This window comes from Petaurus breviceps, unplaced genomic scaffold (assembly GCF_028583685.1).
Source record: "Petaurus breviceps papuanus isolate PSGF00001 unplaced genomic scaffold, PetGlider_PUasm1.0 164, whole genome shotgun sequence".
Taxonomy (NCBI): Eukaryota; Metazoa; Chordata; class Mammalia; order Diprotodontia; family Petauridae; genus Petaurus; species Petaurus breviceps.
The window spans coordinates 321,787-334,000 of record NW_027185735.1 but is presented as its reverse complement, the minus strand read 5'-3'; the positions used below and the strand labels follow the sequence as shown (position 1 = coordinate 334,000).

Sequence of the window (12,214 nt, the reverse complement as noted above, 5' to 3'; positions counted from 1 at the left end):
TTTTGTGTGTGTGTGTAGCCTCAGGGAAGAGATATTATGGAAAAATGGCACTTGATGACCACTGTGGTCCTCAATGGATTAGAAGTCTGGTGGATAGTCTCTGAATTCTTTTTTTTTTAATGCTTTTTTTTTTTGAGGGGGGAAGGCAAGGCAATTGGGGTTAAGTGACTTGCCCAAGGTTACAGAGCTCGTTAAGTGTCAAGTGTCTAAATCTGGATTTGAACTCAGGTCCTCCTGACTTCAGGGCCAGTGCTCTATTCATTGTGCCACCTAGCTGCCCCTCTCTCTGAATTCTTACTCAGGATCTGGAAAACCTATGTTTAGAGTTTATAAAGAGCAGCAGTGTAGAGAACTTTTAGGAGTTACCTGACTCCGCTAATGAAATGTTCCCCTCTCCTATACTATTATCTGAAAGGTTACAGGGCAGATAAGCAAGAGGGCATGTAATCTTTTTTTGTTTATGCCTCTGGATATAATCCTATGGTATTGCCCTAATAAATAAGTAACCTTAAGCAAGGGTAAATAGTAAACAAGATCAAGGGAGGGTCCTTGTACATTGTTTGCATTCTTTTGGGGTATCTACATTCTTTTGGGTCAAGTAGACCTTCTGTTGGGGGGCATATATACTCTGTGAGGCCCTTGTATCTTTGGCTCTGTATGAAATGGTCCTGTAATAAACAGACTATTGATTACACCCCCATCTCATTATTCTCACTGCTTGCTAGTCCACCAACTGCACTGGCTGCAGTACAGTCACTGGCAAGAAATTACTTTTAATTTACCAGTCAAGCACCAGTACTTCAATAGCAGTGATAAAAATTTGCAGCACTGGCAACTATTTTATCCACCTCTTATAGTGTAACACAGTCTTTTTTTTTTTCATAGTAAACATTTTCACATTAGTCATGTTGTAAAAGAATCATTATTAGAAAAGGGAAAAATCATGAGAAAGAAAAAAAAAACTTCGATGTGCATTCAGACTCCATAGCTCTTTCTCTGGATGTGAATAGCATTTTCCATCATGAGTCTTTCTTCCAGTCTTTTCTGTGCCTATCTTACAGAACTTATCAATCCAGGTTGTATTACTCTTATGGCAAGCAAAAATTCTGAGACAAAGTTTCTGGGTATTAGCAATCAATTTCTTAACTAGGCTAGTCAATAATCAATAAATTGATGATTCTCTAGGTAACTAAAGATGCCAAGGGAGAGTACTACATCAGTATGTCTTCCTGATGGAAAATTACTGGGAACTCCTTTGACAAGAGAAAAACGACCCTTATTCTTAGACATTTGATGTGGAAGTGGGCTAAGAGCTTCATGATCAAAAGGGGAGGTCAGCTGAGGAATTAGACTAGGTCATGAGTTTTGAGAGTCCCCTAGCAAACAAAACTCAGCTTTCCAGTAAGGCTGGGGTAAGACCAGCCTAGTTAATGAGCAAATGACTTGAGAAAACACTTAATACATTCCTTAGCCACAGTGGGCCAGGGGCTTCTCTTTAAGCTAGTGTAAGAAATTACCTTTTGACAGAGAAGGGAATATTACACATTTATATTAATAACAAAATGACAGCATTAAAATTACTTTTCCTCACTACACACATCATAGGGCTATGAGAGTAATCAACAGAAGGTTGTGTGTACATGTGTACAACAGTTTTTATTGTCCTTTTAATGATTTACTTACCTTCAGCTGTGCTACACTGTTTTTATTAAAAACAAAAACAAAAGACACAACCTTCAACCAAAATGAAGCTTAGTGAGAGGTTTTCTAAAGCCTTATTTTATTTTTTGCAAGAGCATTTCCAGGCCTTCTTCTGATTGCGTATGGATATTTTCAATATAATTCTGTGAGTCTCAGTTTGGTTTTGTGTTCTTGGCCTGTCTTCTGACTAAGACATCCTAGGGTCATTGGCATTTTGCTTACCCATAAAATATAAATAGATGGAACTTTACCATTTTTTTGCTTTTGCTAGACAAATATTCAAAGAAAGGCGTGAAAGGAAAGGGGTTGTTACTGCTTGTTAAACAGATTCTTACAGTGGTTATTTCCTTTGCTCTTTGCTGGCTGCAATTCTTTACAGAAGTGGAAGAAACTTTGCAAGTAGTAATGAATAGGTTACCATAAAGAGGGTTAGGGTTGCTCTGGAGACCCCAAAATACCAATATGCCAGGTCCTGCCAAATGAATTCGATTCAAGTCTTCTCTCAGCCAAAGAAAAGTGAAGTTTATTAAAAGTTCACTTGCATGGGGCGGCCAGGTAGCACAGCGAGTAAGAGCACCGGCCCCAGAATGGGGATGACCTGGGATCGAATCCAGGCTCTGATACTTAGTACCCACCCAGAAACACCTGGCCCTGTAACCTTGAGCAAGTTACTTAACCCCAATTACTTTAAAAAAAAAAGTTCACTTGCATTAGACAGAGTAAATCTGTGCTAGGTCATTCTATGGTGCTCTCACTATTCTATGGTGCTCTCACAGACATGGAGACAAGATGGGGTCTTATATATAGAAGTTTGTGGGAGGAATCTAGGGGTGGTCTAGAGGAGGATTTTAGGGAGGTCTTCAGGTCAATGAGGTCAATGAGTGATTAAGGGTGAGAAGTTGCTGGAGGCTACCTGGAGACTACAGACAATGGTGGGCTAGGCTAGTTCAAGGGTGGATTGATATTTTGATAGGCTCAAGAGTGGGAAGTCTAGTAATAGAGGTTTGGACCCAGCCACAATATAAGGCTTATTGCCTCATCAAATGAGATGATTTAATTATAGTTCAAGGGGGGGTTCCCAAATCCTGTACCTCAAGGACTTAAGGAGAGCTAGAGGAGGCTCCCAGAGCCCATACCTCATCATTAAGACGTCCCAGTTGATTGTGTATTATTTGAGGACTGAATTCAGTGTACTTTCAATGTTTTTCTGAAGGTAAAAAATCTCGGACCTCTCACTCCGTTGATATCTTTGCTTTTACTTTCCTGAGCCTGCTTCCTGTGAGTATAAAATTAATCCTTTAGTTCAGTCTCAGAAGCTTTAAATATACTTTGGTTAGTTGTACATTGTCATTTTTCTTATTCTCCTTCCAAGTACATGAAAAATCCATTCTTTCTGTCTCATTTTGAGTCTGCCTAATTCTAAATGAAGTATCTTCTCTGTCAAGATGGTTTTTACTAGTATCAACTTTTAGCATGCTTCTTTTGAAAAATAGGCCAGCTATTGTTGTGCCAAAAGGAGCGAGACAAAAGACCCCAGAGTAAAATTTGGAAGTGGATTTTATTTTCCAAGGGACTGTTTGGGGTGAGGCCCAAATCAAGCAGTGAGTCTGCATGGAGAATGTGTTGGCTTTTAAAGGGATACCACATGGCCAATGGTTAGGTATTACGCAAGCAGAAACCTGCAGAGGCCAAGAAGTGATTGGTCAGCACACAGCTCGAAATTCCCTTGGTGCCAAGTCTCCTTGGTCCGGAAGCCCGCTCACCTCTGTGAAGGAGGGCTGACTGGGGAAGGATGGACATCCATTGGGGGAGGGTGGAACTGACCTGGCAGTCACTCACTTCCCTGAGGATGGCTGAGGTTGGGGGATGGGAAACCTAGGTATGCCAGGTACAACACTATAGCCCCACTTTGTGACCACACTAGCATTTTCAGTAGCCTGCATGACTTCTTTTTCAAAATTTGAAAACATACTTGAAAATGAACTACAATTAAAATAATTTTCTATTTCTGTTCAGTGGCATGTCCCCGATTTTAAGGTTCCTGCTAAAATGGTGAAAAGTTTTCTAACCTCAGTAATGAGATTACTCTGATAAGCATCATTTTTGGGGCCTGCATATAAGCTGCTAGACATCTTTCCTGGGCTGGTGTGTCTTGTTTCTTGTTTGCATCTTTGCCTTTTCTTGATGTATTTTTCTTGATACTATGGTTATATGGGATTACAGAAAAGGAAGAAACCAGAAGAAAATCAGCTTGTTTTGTTCAGTCATGTCTGACTCTCCATGACCCCATTTGGGGTTTTCTTGGCAAAGATGTTGGAGTGGTTTGCCATTTCTTTTTCCAGTTCATTTTATAGATCAGGAACTGAGGCAAACAGAGTTAAATGACTTGCTCAGGGTCACACAGCTAGTAAATGTCTGAGATAGGACTTGAACCCAAGTCTTCCCAGCTCCAGGTCCAGCACTCTATCTATTGTGCCACCTAGATGCCCCTTAGAAACTCAAATAACTGTCTCAAATAGGTAGCAAATCTAGATGATTTTTAAAATATGTGAAATGAAATTCTGCTGAGAATTATGTATTTCAGAAAAAAAGGTTGGTAGCACACGGCCAGGTAGCACAGCGAGTAAGAGCACCGGCTCCAGTGTTGAGAAGACCTGGAGATCGAATCCCAGCTCAGACACTTAGCACCCACCCAGAAACACCTGGCCGTGTAACCTTGAGCAAGTTATTTAACCCCAATTGCTTAGGGGCGGCCAGGTGGCTCAGCGAGTAAGAGCACCGGCTCCAGTGTTGGGATGACCTGGATCAAATCCGGGCTCAGATACTCAGCACCACACCCAGAAATAACTGGCCGTGTAACCTTGAGCAAGTTACTTAACCCCGATTGCTTTAAAAAAAAAAAAAAGAAAAAAGGTTGGTGAATATTGTATTAATATCTGAAACATAAGAGGCAGTATGGAAGAGTGGATTAAGGACTGGCTCTGAAGTTGGGAAGCCCTGTCTCAGACATATACTGGCTATGTGACTTTGGGCAAATTTCATGACCTTTTATTTCGTCCCCAGGCAACTGTATAAGATCTCAAGGTACAGATGAGTTGCACATTGGTATCAGTGGAGTTTCTACAATGAGAGCAATGAAATCCATGAAATCCTAAGCCTGGGCTGCAAAAAAAACCCCAACAAAAACCAAACAAAACCCCTCAAACATCCATGGAACCAAAGTACAATTAAACTTCTTCTTTCTAATTGTTTTTTAGCTATTGCAAAGTAAGATTTCACAAATATTGAGAGTAAGAAAGATGAAACATTGCTTCACAATGACTCCTTAAAGGTTTGTTTCCTGAATTATTGCAGTTGGGAGTTGGTTAAGAATGGCCTGGAGCCTGATGAGATAGTGTGGCATCCTTTTTTTTCTTACTAGGACACTATTTAGATACTAATTAGATACTAAATTTTACTAGGACACTATTTAGATACTAAAAGACTAATGGAATACTTTTGTATCCCATGAGAGCATATGTGTACTTTTCCACAAATTTAGTTGGTTTCAGTAAGTTAGTTTTCAAATAATCTTAGAAAAATAAATATTAGGTAATTTTAAAAATTAGACAATATAAAATTGTTTTAAATTTGACATTTCCTAAGTAAATTCTTTCATTAGGATGTGCTATGACCACTAGTGCTAATTTACTTTACACAACTAGAGAATTAATTTTTCACAATTTAAATCCAAGCTTTACAGTAGTGCAGGCTAGCTTATTTGAATTATTACTCATGGTTCTTGTGTCTTCTACAAAGACTCTCACCCTTCTGGCATAATTAAGTTTGCCTGAGTTAAAGGCTGACCCTTTATTATTTAACAACCTGTATCCTTTTGTCATGTGACCCAATGAAGACTGCCAAGGTCATTCCAGTATTGCTGGGCCTCAATCTCATACTTCATGTTTACAACCCTTTTAAAAAGGTGGAATGAATCTACATGTCTGCTGAAGAATCTTGGCATGAACTTTTATCTTCTCCTGTCTTGACCTTTGCCATTGATTATTTCTTCTTGTATCTTGTGGTTAAAACATAAAGCAAATCATGTCATTAGCTACCTTTTTGAAAAAAAAGTAATTGAATTCTTAGTAATCTAGAAATGAAAACGCATTAGTAAAGTGTTTACAGGTCATACACGATAGAAATTTCAAGTGTGGTTCTAGAGAGTGGCCAGCTGAGAGAAAACCACCTGATGGCTTCTGTGCAGTCAAGTCAGAAATCATGAAGTAATAATTCCTTAGAGTAAATGTGAATAAAGTTTCAAAGAGCAAGTCAGCACAGACAGCCAACCCTGAATCATTGCCACATCAATAGGAACCCTGCTAAGCATGCTTGGCTAGTGGAGAGCCTTATTAGGATATTTTTAATACCACATTTATATTTAATGCACAGTAGGGATTAGAACAAGATTAATGGAACAATTATAAGAAATTTCAAGCTTTATTTTTAACTGCTTTAATATAAATTGGAATAGAAAAACATTTTTAAAGCCACATTACCTAAATGATAAGTAAATCAGGAGGCAGATGCATTCCAGAAAGTTTTCTGCAAAAAAAAAAAAAATTAAAGTGCAAGTTTTACCATGTCACCCCTCCCCCCCCACACACACACCCTTACTCCCTGACACATTTTCTGATCCAGTGACACTAGCCTCCTGGGTATTCCAGAAACAAGACAGTCTGTATCTCTATTTTTTTTCTGGCTGTTCCCTAGACCCAGCTTGCTCTCCCTCCTCAACTCCACCTACTGGCCTCCCTGGCCAGTTTCAACTAAAACCCCATCAGAAGTCTACTACTCCTCTCAATGGAATGTCTTCCCTCTGCTAATTATTTCCTATGTATAGCTTGCTTTGTATATATTTGTTTGTATGCTGTCTCTCCTATTAAGTAGTGAACTCCAAGAGAGCAGGGATTGTCTTTTTTGTATCCATAGTACTGAGTATCTGGCATCGTAGGTGCTTAATAAATATTGATTGATTGATTGGAGCTATGATTTAATACAATGATTTTGTTAAACAGTTTAGAATTATCCCCCCCAAATGACTAAAATATTCTTTGATCTAGTGATTCCACTGCTACACATATACATACCCCTAGGAGGTCAGGGATAAAAAGAAAGTCCCCATATATACCAAAATATTTATAACAGCACTTTTGCCTAATCAATTGTCGAATGTGAATTGTGGCACATGATTGTGGTATGAATATTACATGTGATATTATGAAGATATAAGAAATTTTTTTTTTAAATTTAAGAAATAAAGAATATAAGCCAGCCATCTAGCCCTTCAGCCATCCAGACAGCTGTTCAGTGGTCCAGACAACCTGTGGCTGCCTGATTACTCTAGCCAAAGTATAGGGAAGGCCATAGCCATTGGTCAGCCCAGTGGTGAAGCAGAAACAGTCTGAGGAGGTGCCCCAGGTTCCATCCTACTGATCCATGGCCCCTCCGAAGGGTAGGAAAGTCAAGAACAGGCCCACTGTTCTAGATGGGGAACCTGTGCTGACCTTCCATGAAGGTAGCTTGTGCAAGGGTGAGTGTATCCAGGGGGATGTAGAGGACAAATGAGTGAAATATCTGGTCTGTTACCCAACTGGGAATCATGGCATCAGTGAACTCCTGAGAGTGTCTGTGACCCATCCCTTTGCCCTGCCTGGGTGGTCCCTCCTAGCCCCCAGGCAGGACCCACCCCAAGTGGCACAAGGTTCAGGCCCAGTGTCCTTTGTGGTAGCAGCAGTTACCTAGGCATAGCCTAGGGGGTCCCAGTAAGAGCAGCTGCATAAATTCCATGAGCCTAGGAGCAGGGGAAGCCAGCCCTAACATCAGCAGCAGCACCAGTAGCATGTTCTATACTGGGTATCACTGCCCAGTAACTGATCCTGAATGGGAGTACAAATGGGTTTCAGAGGGCCAGGTTCTCCACTACACCACCATGCATAGGCAGAAGGACAGCAATGCTGCCCTCCAGATGGCTGCCAAGGGGCTGCTGCAGCGGAAGTGCCATGATACCTCCTCTGGAGTCCAGGGTGACCAAGGTGAAGGCTGCCCTTCTGGGGTCTCAGAGGTGCAGCTGCCCTGCAAAGGCAAGCAAAAAGTTAGTGGAAGAGGGAGGTGGAAAGGGAAAGGTGTTGTAGGGGAGCCTGAACACAGGTGCCTGGGCAAGCTAGAAGTCCAGATCCACCTGCCCAAGCCCCTGGAGCCCCTGCTCCAGCAAGGCTGGAAGCTGGGAACTGTCAAGAAGCAGCTTTTCACCCTACTTTCCAAGAAGTCGGTGAATGCCATCCTGACAGAATATGTGGCCTCCCAGCAAAACTGCACAAGTGCATTCAAGATGTATGCCACTGGTGAACTGATGTTCACACTCCATGTTCTTTGACATGGTGCTGGCCAACCAGCTTCTCTACCAGTTTGAGAAGCCGCTGAATCAAGAAATCCTGACCCACCATCCCTGGGCCCACATGGCCCACATGCTCTGCCTCTTCCCCCAGCTGGGGCCCAGACTGGCCTGTGGTTCCCTGGGGGCTGGAAGTCTGTGTGTGCTGCTGAGCTATCTGCAAGATTTCCTGAAATATTTTGCCAGGAATCCTTCCCTTCTTTTTAAGGCCGCCACTGACTACCAGACAGCCTCTGCTGAGTATTGGTACAGTCAGTTGAAGCCTTGGCAATCTTTGCTCCTCACTTGTCAGATTTGCCTTTCTCTCAGCAGATGTGGCTAGTTAACAGTCTGAATCTTACAAAAATGATCTCCTCTAACATTGTGCTTGTGGTAGTTCAGGGTCCATGTTTTTTCTCTAAGTTTGCTTTTTACTTCCACTGAGGAAGCCCCTTTTCTCCTTGCAAGGAGGTGAAATCCACATTGTTAGCCCAGTTCTTTGTGGGTTGGGGGGTGGGGGGAGCTATGTTTAGTTATCTGGTACATGGTGGATTGTTGCCTACCCCTTTTTGAAATGTGACTGCTAAGGTTCCGTGTTCATTTACTGAACCAGGGTTTGCCTGTTTTCTATGTTGATTCCAATGCACATTTAGGTGATAAGATAAGCATACTCTTTTGTTTTAACAGTTGTCTAGAAATCTTGCTCCTTCAGAATTGTTTTGTAAGTGTTGAAAATATAGCAGTCTTATTGCCCTCAAAAAAAAAAAAGAAATAAAGAATATGATGAATATAGAGAATCATGGAAAGATACTGCTATAGAGTGAAGTAAGCAGAGCCAAGGAAACATGTTTAATGACTACAGTAATGTAATTGGAAAGAACAACCACCACAAAGCAACTGAAAGTGAATGTGGCAAAAAAAAAAATTAAATTAAAGCATAGCTCCAAAGAAGAGGTCAGAAAACGTTTCTCCCTAACTTTTTTGCAGAGTTAAGACGTCCACTGATGTGAAACATTTCATTTTTCATATATAAATATTTTTTAAAATGGATTGGCTTTTCTAATTTTTTTTATCCTCTTCCTTTCTTTTTTACCCTCTTAAAATTATTCTTTGTCACATCAGCTCTTTCTCAGAAGAGAGAGTGCAGATGTATTCTTTTTTTTTTCTTTTTGGAGGGAGGGAGGCAGGGCAATTGGGGTTAAGTAACTTGCCCAAGGTCACACAACTATTAAGTGTTAAGCGTCTGTGGCTGAATTAGAACTCAGGTCCTCCTGACTCCAGGGTCAGTGTGCTCTATTCACTTCGCCACCAAGCTGCCCTATGGGGATGTATTCTTGAGGAAGTTTAATTGATTGTAAAAACAAAAGATACCAATAAAATTTTATTCTAAAAAATTAACAGTGGTGCCTACAAAACTGTCATATTTTTAAATGCACAGAAGAGAACAGAAGGAAGTTCAGAAGGAAGGACAAGACAAAGAAGAAATTTCAATATTAACATGTAGACTTTATTACATTTTTTTTAAAAGCAGGCAGTGTGAAATGGAAACTAAGTTTCATATAGAATCCTTTTATTTGTGTTTTCTGTTGTATGTACTATCTAAAACATACTCATATCCCCTTACACCCCCCACCCCCCACCATACTCACAAAACCCTCCATCACCACTGGTTATCATGCATTATCTCACCTCCCTTTCATGGTAAAGCTCCTTGAGAAGGTCATCTAGTGGCTCTACTTTTTTTTCGCTCTCTCTTCTTAACTCTGCAGTATGTCTTCATTACTCCAAAACTTCTCTCTCCAAAGTCACCAATGATCTCTTAATCAACAAATCTGAAGAACCTTTTCTTTTTAAAAAATTTCCATATTAGTCACGTTGTGAAAGAAAATACAAACCAAAACCAACCAAACACACCCATAAAGCATAAATAACATGAAAAACAGATCTCAGCCACCTGAGCTACAGCAGGATTCACCACTTTGTCCATGGATTTTATGGAGGGTTGGATTGTGACTATGACCATGTTTCCTATGGAGGTCCAAGAGCCATGGACTCCTACCTAGACCAGTCAGTCATGACATGGACAGTCATAGTGGGGGTGGGGGAGAGAAGCAGCATATGGGCAATTTTGGAGGCAAGCATAGACCTGGAGTTGTTGGAGACTATCATAACAAACTCAGTAATATAGCAGTTACTGCAAAAGGAATCAAGAGAAAATTGATGTGGTCATCTAATAAGCCTGGAGTGACATTTATTAAGAAACCCAAACTGGGGGCGGCCAGGTGGCACAGTGAGTAAGAGCACCGGCCCCAGTGTTGGGATGACCAGAGGTCAAATCTGGGCTCAGATACTTAGCACCACACCCAGAAATAACTCTCCGTGTAACCTTGAGCAAGTTACTTAACCCCAATTTCTTTAAAAAAAAAAGAAAAAAAAGAAACCCAAACTGGCAAAACTGACTGAGAAGATAAGCCAGAAAAAAACCACCTACTAAAATGGGCGGCCCCTAAAAGTGAAGAGAAGCTATGAGTGTAAATGCAAAAAAACAAAGGTGGAGAAGAGAGATCAGTCAGTGTTCATTTTGCAAATTCCAGGAATTTGAAGAAAAAGAAATTGAAGTTCATCTAGAAAGTTCTTTTACCAGGAAACCTTAGATTATATTCAGAAACAAACCAAATCTAATAAAATAGTCATGGAATTTTTGTATGAATATATGGTGAATAAATTCAAGAAAACATCAATGTGTAAACAACAGACAACTAATTACCGTGTTTCCCCGATAATAAGACATATCCTGAAAATAAGCCCTCCCCTTACTGTGTAAGATTCCTCTAAAATAAGCCCTCCCCCGAAAATAAGCCCTATTGAGATTGCTACTGTAGTGAAGGTGATCCCCTGCGCTACACGCTACATTACGGTACCCTCTGTATGCACCCCCCCCTGTGAAACGCACGCCGCGCTCCGAGCTGCATCTAATCAGATGCAGCAGTGAGCGCGTCATCCTGTTCTTCCCCAGTGATTTGCTTATTGAATAAAGGTACATTTTTTTGTTCACATTTACCTGTTTATTAAAATTGCTGTCAATGTTCATTAAAATAAGCCCTCCCCTGAAAATAAGCCCTCTGGTGTTTTTCTGTCCAAAAAAAATAATAAGACAGTGTCTTATTATCGGGGAAACACAGTAGAAGCTGTTAGCAAAGTAATTGAGAAGGATATAATGGAAGGGGTTACTGCAGATAACCAAATGATGAAAGTAGACTGCTCACTGCAGTGCTTGCAGGATCGAGGTACCTGCTTTGCACAGTTTTGTTCAATAGCACTTCAAATCTCCAGACCAAGCCAAGGGGAAACAAGCCTTTAGGGAAAAAAAAGAGAGGGCATCTTAACTGCTAGCAGCATCTTGAATAATCAAATACTAAAAGCACAATGTGAGCTTTTTGTTATAGGTAAAAATTCTTTTGAGCCTGAAAATCAAAGTCTGCAGCAACTGGGAGAACAATCTGATGAGGAAGAAAAGACTGAGGAGCCTATGGAGGAAGAAGAAGTAAGAGTAAGAGGGAACAGAAGAACAAGTGGACTTCAGTATTGAACAACCTGAAGAAAATTACATAAGAAATTAGATATAGCGAAAAAATAAAAATTCTTTCCTAAATTAGCTAAGTGGAAGACTAAGTGATATAAAATGTGAGTTGTTTAACACCCAGTGCACGCAATTCATGGTCTTAAATTTCATCTATGTAAATTCAATTTATTTTTACAAAAATGAAGGTAAGACTATTTTAGTAAGGCTTTTATAAAAGCAACCAAAATTAGATCTGGGAAATTGTTAATTATTATTATTCTTTACTTTATGGATGTTGAGGTTGAGACATATAGTAGTAGTATGTCTCTTCTAATGATTTAAACTGAAATGCTACTCATGAGCATAAATATTCAGAATGTATAAAAAGCTTTTTGATTAATTACCCTTTAGAGAGATGAATGGGTCAGAATTTTTAGCTTTAAATTTGGCTATTTTTGGATTTCTTTGTTCAATGTATGCTGGTTTGTCTTAGGGTATGCACCTCACAGCTTTTTTGTGACTACATATCAATTTATAAC

At 40.2% G+C, this 12,214-nt stretch overlaps 3 pseudogenes; all 3 read left to right on the top strand.

The window, feature by feature from the left end:
* Positions 1–1,609: 1,609 nt before the first annotated feature.
* LOC138156921 (dolichyl pyrophosphate Man9GlcNAc2 alpha-1,3-glucosyltransferase-like) lies at positions 1,610–3,985 on the top strand (annotated as a pseudogene).
* Positions 3,986–7,019: 3,034 nt separating this feature from the next.
* LOC138156919 (mortality factor 4-like protein 2) lies at positions 7,020–8,456 on the top strand (annotated as a pseudogene).
* A 2,182-nt stretch (positions 8,457–10,638) lies between these two features.
* LOC138156918 (DBIRD complex subunit ZNF326 pseudogene) lies at positions 10,639–11,702 on the top strand (annotated as a pseudogene).
* The last annotated feature ends 512 nt before the right edge of the window (positions 11,703–12,214 follow it).